At 40.8% G+C, this 6,530-nt stretch overlaps 1 long non-coding RNA gene across 1 annotated transcript; it reads left to right on the plus strand.

Annotated features, from left to right (window-relative positions):
* Positions 1-19: 19 nt before the first annotated feature.
* LOC127614541 (uncharacterized) lies at positions 20-3,285 on the plus strand. The gene is made up of 2 exons (XR_007966582.1): positions 20-1,143; positions 3,188-3,285. It is a non-coding gene; the product is annotated as an uncharacterized LOC127614541 (long non-coding RNA).
* The last annotated feature ends 3,245 nt before the right edge of the window (positions 3,286-6,530 follow it).

Here is a 6,530-nt window from a genome sequence, read left to right on the forward strand (position 1 = left end):
ACTACCGGGCCGCCCTGCTCTAGAACAGTGTTTTTCAAACCCTGTGCCGTGGCACACCAGTGTGACACTAGACATTGTCAGGTGTGTCGCGGGAAAATAGCCATTTGGTATGCCTGTGCGGTCTGTCACCCATAAAGTAATCATGTAGTACCATCTCATACCGCTAGGGAGCAGCAACAGCTAGCCAATTGACTTGCCTTTAACCGACAGACAAGCGAATTTGTGACGCATTAATGCAGGGTGATGGTGAAAAATAAAAATGAAAGATTATAAAATATTTTTTTCTTTGTGTTCATTTGATTCAAATTCAAGCTGTTTAACGCCATTCTTAGATGTTAAAAACGGTTATAGTAACAATATAACACGTTAATTATTTAAATAAGCGGTGTTTTTCACATTTACGGCTAGTGGTGTGCCGCAAGATTTTTTTCAATAAAGGAAGTGTGCCTTGACTTAAAAAAAGTTTGAAAAACACTGCTCGAGAACAGTGTGCCTCGATCTATATTGACTGGTGACCAATCCAAGGTATACCCACCTAGGATAGGATCCATTCCCAGATGACGATAAGTGGTATAGAAAATGGATGGAAAGCTAGCTATAGCTATACAGTACTGTACACTACAAAGCTCCTTGGAAAAAACTCCGCCAACCGCCACTGGGTGTCACTGTTTATCGTAGAGCGCAATCTAACTGTTGTTTTTCACAAGTTTCACAAGTTACAAAGATTAGTGTCCCTCTACCTGCACATTTGTGTCAAGATCACAAATGTGAACATGCTATGTATTGTGTATGCAGTCGTATAGTTCTCATGAAACAATTCCTTCTGTTTTTAAAATACTATTAACTCGTATTCTACCAGCATTATGGAATGATGACCAAAGAAATCTAGCAATTTAGCACATCTCACCAATCACCAGTAATGTAAAGCATACAGCCTACAATCCATAAATATGGTGAAAGGCTTAAATTAATATTTAGGTTACATAGTAAGAACAAAGACAAAACGGGGGTAAATGGAGATGACCCAGAAAGCGTGTGTGATTTGTTCTGCGTAATAAATTGGACAGGAACCTTTGAACACTACCAGACTGCCTTTTTCCAGTTACCTAAACCAGATAAGACCATATTTAAACAGTAACCCCAGTTTGTAATCAATGACCAACGTCACTGCCAGCATACGTGGCAAAGTAAGACCATAGCTCAGTGGAAGGAAATGTTGAGAAATAAAGAGAAATCATAACCCAGGGGAAATACAAAAACAATTGTTTGAGCTGTCATTGAATTAAGATGTTATTTGTCCCACAATGGGGACATTTGCAATGAATTATTTACTTGTACTATATTTAATGTTTTCTTCAGCAATCATTGCATTACCATATTTTGTGGTGAGTTTATCAACACTGTGTGGCATGCACAAAATCGTACATAAATAGTACAAAATAGGGGAGATTGTGGCTTAATGGTACACATTCCACACTTTGAGCTATTTCCTGGAATCAATACATCAAATATAAACAAAATGTGTACCAGATGAAAGACAAAGTATGTATTTGCATTCATGTCATATGTTGTCTCAGTGCAGACTTAGAAGCATCCAGATGTGTGAACATGTGACATGGTGCACCATCATCAAGTTAGTTGTATCACTGCACGTCTTTACATAAGCAAAATTAAACATGGTTAAATTTGCTTTCTCGCAAAAGTTGTTCTCATATTTACGGTGAACTTAGTATGATCATCATTTACCAGACATGTGTGTTACATCCCGATGTAAACATGATCAGAGTGGAATGGTGTTCGAACTGGCTTTACTATATTTAGTCCCCTAAAGGAGCCCAGAATGTTTTCTGTCCCATCTCACTCTATGACTCATCTGCAGAGTTACATTGGTAGGTATAGATGTAGGTACATATAGCAGTCCAGGGTGCACTCCGCTTCTTACACAAAGTCAGCTGGGATCAACTCCAGCTCAACCTAGTGAGGACTTGCACTATCTTGTAGAAAGTAGATGAATGTTTCTCCACCCCCCATCCATTCATTCATCCATTTTCTAATCCGCTTATCCTCACAAAGGTTGCGGCCACGTTGGAGCCTATCCCAGCTGTCTTCTGGCAAGTAGGCGGGGTACACCCGTGAACTGGTTGCCAGCCAGGCTCGCCACCCCCAGATGAATATTATTTCCAGTGAACCAGTGTTAACATGGATTGGATTTTATAATTTGTTTGTCTGCTGGAATGATTTTCTCAGTACATTCCCCTTGTCATACTTAGTTGCTGTTAATCATTGCAGTGCAGTGCCTTTCCAGGTCATTGTCCACTGCATATTACCCAATCTGTCTTGTTGTTGTTCAACATGGACAGCAAAGGCTTTGAGGTCAGGTGCAGGTTGTCTCGAGATATTCCAGGTTAAATTGAAAAACCTCAACCCTTAATTGGAAAACCATGTCAACTACAAATACAAAATAACATATTGTTAAATGAATACGTCTCTGACAAGAGAAATCTAAATTATCTTTTGAAAGAAAGAAAACGTATATAAAATATATAATGTATGTGTATGGATATATATATGTCCATCTTGAGGCTTGACTTTTATTAGACTGAGATAGTTCAGAGTGAATAGAATAAAACAAAGTCCATTGTTTTGTCAGTCCATATGTTTGCGTTTGCTTGCATTTTCATCAAACCAGACCTTCTTGGAGGTACCCAGAACTAAACGGAAGCTCAGAGGGTATTGAGCCTTTTCAGTTGCTGGTCCCTCTCTTTGGAATGACCGCCCTTTGAACATTCGACAAGCCCCCCCCCCGCTGCCCATCTTTAAAAGGTGTCTCAAAACTAACTTCTATTCTTTGACTTTTGACTCATCATTAGACTTAAGTTTTAGTTTGAGTGTTTTTGTGCTTTCTCGCGTCTTGTTTTACTGTTCTGTATATAATTTTTTTTCCATGTGTAACACTTAGTGTACAGCGTTGGTTGTTTTAAAGTGCTCTATAAGTACAGTTGAGTTGAGTTGAGAAACTGCGCATCAGAATTATTTCATGAGCCAAGTTTAGCACTCACCAAACCTGTTGACAAAACAAACCACATTTCCTTCTACGCCCCCCAGACAGGTATGAAGACGTCAAAGCGGTTCACGGCTGTTCTCGTGACATTGCTGCCTTGCTGACCCACGCAGACCAAAACCCCAGTTTGTAATCAATGACCAACTTCATTGCCAGCATACGTGACAAAGTAAGACCATAGATCAGTGGAAAGAATTTTTGAGAAATAAAGAGAAATCATAACCCAGGGGAAATACAAAAACAATTGTTTGAGCTGTCATTGAATTAAGATGTTATTTGTCCCACAATGGTGAAATTTGCAATGAATTATTTACTTGTACTACATTTAATGTTTTGTTCAGCAATCGTTGCATTACCTTATTTTGTGGTGAGTTTATCAACACGATGTGACATGCACAAAATCGTACATAAATAGTACAAAATAGGGGAGACCGTGGCTTGATGGTACACATTCCACACTTTGAGCTATTTCCTGGAATCAATACATCAAATATAAACAAAATGTGTACCAGATGAAAGACAAAGTCTCAGGTATGTATTTTGCATTCATGTCATATTTTGTGTCAGTGCAGACTTGGAAGCATGTGAACATGTGACATGGTGCACCATCATCAAGTTAGTTGTATCACTTTATGTCATAAGATATCACGCTAGATATTGCAACAAATAATGTATGTCGTCAAAAACAAAGCAATACCAAAAAAACCTGTTGAATAATTTGAACAAGTACCATCCAAGTGATCAAGTGGAAAGCATGAAAAATGCGAGGAGGGATTGCATAACCTGCTCACGTAAACAACTTAGTCGCTGACAAGTAGCAATGATGCTAATGCCGTATGTCACATCATAACTTAAAAAATAATTTGTTTACATTATAAGTGTTGTTTTTCCTTCCTAATTGGTCAATTTCTTAGTCGTTCACTGTGTTATTTTGTTCTACATTTGTCAGACTGAAGAACAGTTTGAAATTAATGTTAATAAAATATTTTGAATTACTCCATAATTATCTTAGGTGTCAGTACCAGTGCTTTAAAACTGGCAATTTAAAAACTATGGAATAAAAGGTTGTCGGTCGGCGAACAGCATGTCTTGTCTCAACTGGTCCGTGACACAAAAAAAGTTAGGGACCACTGACATAAAGGAAAAAGACCAGTATAGTATTTTTTTCACTTTTTAGTTGCGCTAGTGGAGCTAATTGCAAGTTGTCAACCGACCCGTGTGACATCAAGCCCCGGTCTCAACTCCTAAAGTACAGGGCTGTTCACACGGCAAGATTTGGTCCGGTGCTGCGCCGGGGCTGCCCCAGTAGAGCGTTCACACGTGCAAATTAGCTCCAGCGTAGCCCCGGAAAAGAGCTTATACCGGACCAAATTTGCTCCGGAGCAAATGCTCGTTTGCGAAGCAGCACCGGTGTAAATTTGCACGTGTGAACGCAACTGGGTTAAATTAGCTCCAGAGCAAATGCTTGTGAAGAGTACGTATGTCGAGAATGCGTTGCTTTCGTGCTCTGTCGGACTTCTGTAATGTGTTTGTTTCATAACGACACAAGACGTGGCTAGTAACATCTTTCCTTTTGTAGGAGACTGGAGTGTCTCGGAGTTGTTTGTTCCTTTGTTGTTTGTTCACCCCCCCCACCCCCCATAGAATTTATTTTGTGATTTCCTCTCTTGATTTTCTGTTTGGTGCATTAGTGTTTGCTTTTCTGAGTGTCATTGAAGTCATCGTTCATTTACGTTTTCTTGGGCGGTCACTCTCGAGCAGAAGGCACTGAGACTAGTGATGGGAATTCCGGCATCTTTTAGAAAGCCGGCTCTGGGTTGTACATCGAGGCAGTTGTGACATTGCAGCAGCAGCAAAAGTTGCAGACACACTAGCACCTTCATTAATAGCTGGTTCCCTTGCTTGTCTTTTCTCTTCAAATTGTACTGATGGGTGGACATTTCTGATGTGCCTGTGCAGGTTATTTGTGGAACCTGATCTATGGGATATTTTAACCTTGCACAGTCTACACGCTGCCTTTGAACTATCAATTAAATTGAAATGAGTCCATAATTCACTGCGTTTCCTATCCATTTTCTCACCTTTCCACTTTCCATCGTGTTGTTTTTTTTCACTAACGAGCTCTCTCGTCTCCTCGTCTGTCTTGTTCGCGTGCTGCTCAGTGTGCTGCTGTGTCTCTTCTCTAACCCCTCCCCCTTCTCTAAACTGCAGCGCGCGTGCGTGCGTGCGTGTGTGCGCGCGTGTGCGTGTGTGTGTGCGTGTGTGTGCGTGTGCGTGTGTGCGTGTAACCCTCCCCAACCGGCTCCCAATGAGGAGCCGGCTCCCAATGAGGTGGGAGCCGGCTCCCATCGTTCACTTCAAAGAGCCCGCCTTGGGAGCCGGCTCGTTCGCGAACGACACATCACTAACTGAGACCGAGAAGAAGGACGTGCTGGTCCAGTAGTCGCTTGAGTTGTGTATATACAGTACGTTTTAAAAAGAACCAACACGACAGCTCGTTTGTTATCTGTCGTTTTGCTCTGCTGCAGAAACTGCCTTGTGAACGCAAGTGGGGCAGCCCCGACACTGAGCGGGGCAGCCCCGACACAGCGGCTTTGTACGTGTGAACGCTCCACACAATTTGCTGCGGTGCAAAATATATCGCAACAAAATATATCGCTGCAGCGCCGGAGCAAATGTGTGCCGTGTGAACGGCCCTTAGGGGTGTGAGATTAGTTCAAGGGGATTGTTGATAAAACGGGGCAAAAAGCGGACACAAGGCAAAACTGGCTGGCACCTGGCACCAACCATGGCTGAATGAGTTTATTTAAACGTTGTCATCTCACAGTAAATGTTCACCTTTGAGAAGAATTGATTTTTAAAAAATCTATAAAAAAGGAAATACCATAACGGAAATTTACTGCCCTGGGTCAAGTTAATTGCAGCGGACCCGTTTTGATTTAAATGAACAATTAAAACAAATAATGGTAGCAGACCAAAACTATCACGTTCATTTCTCCAACTTTATCTCACATTTGCAATGTACAAGAAACATGAAGAACGTACCACTGGGGAATAAAAATAAAAATGTAATGAAAATTCAATGCATATTTAATTATACGAAAACCGTGCATTTAAAAACAAGCATTTACATTTTATCTGACTATTATTTTATACTTGACTCAGTGCATGATGAAATCAGGTGTTCTATAGTTTGACCTATTCTTTGTTTTAAGGAACTAGATTTCCTCGGGAAAGTTTAAATTCTTTGCGTCTAAAATTATATTGGGGTGTGAGATGCTTCAGAAATCCCAAATATGAGATGGGGGCGGGGGGGAGAATTACGTTAAATAAATGTTATTATCGAACATGTGCGAGCCAAAATCCCACACGATGTTCCTGTGCGACTAAACGCTGGTTAAAGAGTTTTGAGGATACCCCGGAAGTAAATACGGACCCGACGCATCTATCTTTGGCCAATCACAAAGTA

The sequence above is a fragment of the Hippocampus zosterae genome, chromosome 14, assembly GCF_025434085.1.
Source record: "Hippocampus zosterae strain Florida chromosome 14, ASM2543408v3, whole genome shotgun sequence".
Lineage (NCBI taxonomy): Eukaryota > Metazoa > Chordata > Actinopteri > Syngnathiformes > Syngnathidae > Hippocampus > Hippocampus zosterae.